The sequence below is a fragment of the Rutidosis leptorrhynchoides genome, chromosome 3 (assembly GCF_046630445.1).
Source record: "Rutidosis leptorrhynchoides isolate AG116_Rl617_1_P2 chromosome 3, CSIRO_AGI_Rlap_v1, whole genome shotgun sequence".
Lineage (NCBI taxonomy): Eukaryota > Viridiplantae > Streptophyta > Magnoliopsida > Asterales > Asteraceae > Rutidosis > Rutidosis leptorrhynchoides.
Window position 1 is genome coordinate 10,427,461 of NC_092335.1, and position 2,221 is coordinate 10,429,681.

Below are 2,221 nucleotides of genomic sequence, written 5' to 3' on the forward strand. Positions count from 1 at the left end.
ACCCACTTGTTTTCGATGTGGACTTACCCAACAGAACTGGAATCGGCTAATTAGCTTGTACCTTCTGAACTTGCGAACCATTTTGTTGTGTCTGATCCTAAAAAGGGGCTACCATATTGGCGAAATGGGCCTTGAACGGGCTTCTTTGTCACTGAATTCTCAGCACCGCGGTCCAGACTTGGCCCTGCTTGTGCTCACAAGTCGGCCTTATGTTTGTTTCTCTTTTCGGTGATCCTTATTAGTTTGCAAGTTCATGAATATCTCGGTCGACTTTAGCGGATATTGTCCTTTTTTATCGTGTTTTGTCTACGGTCGTATTTGTTTTGTATCCTTGTTTCATGGGCGATGCCCTCTTACTTGTAAATACTCATTTTCGTATCAATAAAAATATATAATCCTTTCTGTTAAAAAAAAAAAAAAAACAAAACATTGTTATATTGATAAAAAAAAATGATTTTTTATTTATGTTATCCAAAGTCGTATGTATGGATTAGAATACGCAAAAACATGTCGCCTCACGAAACTTAAAAAACAAAATTCTAAAGTCAGAAAATAAAGTATAGTAAGAAAAAGGGTTAGGTATGAAAGTTTGGAACGAGAGGTTTCTAAAAAAAGAACACGTGTGAGTAATGAGACAGCATCTCAACGGCTAATATAATGCCACGTATAAGATCTAAATCTGGTTACAGACGGTCATGGTGATCATCATCCAATAAGTTTAAAAGTTTTTACAAATTATAAAAGATCTTTTCATCTCCACGGTGTTGACTCCCGTAGAGCTGCACATCGACCAAAATCTGGTAAGTTCATCACAACTTTTATTAAAGATTATATGTTTGTTTTACATATATATTTTGATTTTTATTTTATTTATAAAGAAGATTATGTAGGTTCGTGCAAATAGTTTTCCATGATCGATCTAGTTTATTTTAAGTTTTACTATAGTTAATTATATTCTGATAAACTATTTTTAGTTGGGATTAAGTTTGCCTTATTGAGATCTAATTAATTTTGGAGTCATGATGAATGGATACTATCATACGGAGTATATCATAGTCATTGAAATTGAAATTGAAATTAAAATTAAAACATGTGACTGATTTTAAGGTTTTTGCGATCTTTATAGTTGTTGAAAGACAAAAGTGACCTTGAAACTTTGAATCTACTCTCGCTAAATTGCCGAAATGAAATATTATTCGAACTGAAACATGTGAGTATGTGAGTGATTTAATAGTGTTTATTTTTCATGAATAATCTAATCCTAATTGATTAACATTCATGTATAATTGAAAACTAATTACTGCTCTATCCTTTTCAAATTTTAATTTTTTTTGAAAAGCAACAATAATATTAAATTAATATGAAGAAGATACATAGTCTGCTAGATATACTCTATCCTTTTCAATTTGATAGAAATAGAATTTTTTTTTAAAAAATAATTTTAACTTTACTAAAAAGTTTTTTATATAATAATTGTTGAAATTTATATCAATAAATTAAGTTTTATATGTAGTTTCATTTTGTACAACTTTTTATATAACATACTGTAATAAATTATTTTAAGGTAAAGTTAAAGAGTATAATATATTCCTTTGATATTATAATTATATTAAGATTAGATAGTGTTTTTTTTTTTTTTTTTTTTTATTTTTTTTATGTCAACCAATTTTCTTTTCTGTTTTATTCGGATTTAGTACTACGGATTGTATTGTGGCAAAAGTTGGGCATTATTTGTAACGAAATATTCCAATTTTCAGTATCTTTATGGAAATTGATATGTGCATAATTTTGTTTACTAAACCTTTATTTTTCTGTAGTTTCAAAATTCAAAAGAAGAAAAGAAGTTGAAAATGAACCACGGACGTCCCCCTCCGCCGTATCATCAACACGATAATCCGTTGATGACACTTTGTTGTTGCCCTTGCATGATGGTGTCATCGATATTTGGTATGATGGGAAGCTGCGTTTCGTGTCTTTGTTACCCGCTTCTCAGCTGTTTTGGCATGAATCGTGGACATCCACATCATCCCCCTCCTCCACCACATCATCGTCGTTTCTAATAAATCAATATCTAACCAATGTTCATGGTTCTGTTTTAGCTGACATTAATGTATTTGTGTGTTTGAATTGGGTTGTTTTTTGTCCCAATTGGTATGTAATCAAATCTTTCAAGTCCTGATAGTTTAAGTTTGCTTCAATACTTATTTTAATACATATCTAA

At 30.3% G+C, this 2,221-nt stretch overlaps 1 long non-coding RNA gene across 1 annotated transcript; it reads left to right on the forward strand.

Moving 5' to 3' along the window:
• Positions 1-552: 552 nt before the first annotated feature.
• On the forward strand, positions 553-2,221 carry LOC139895724 (uncharacterized). Its single transcript, XR_011775991.1, has 2 exons — positions 553-800; positions 1,818-2,221. It is a non-coding gene; the product is annotated as an uncharacterized lncRNA (long non-coding RNA).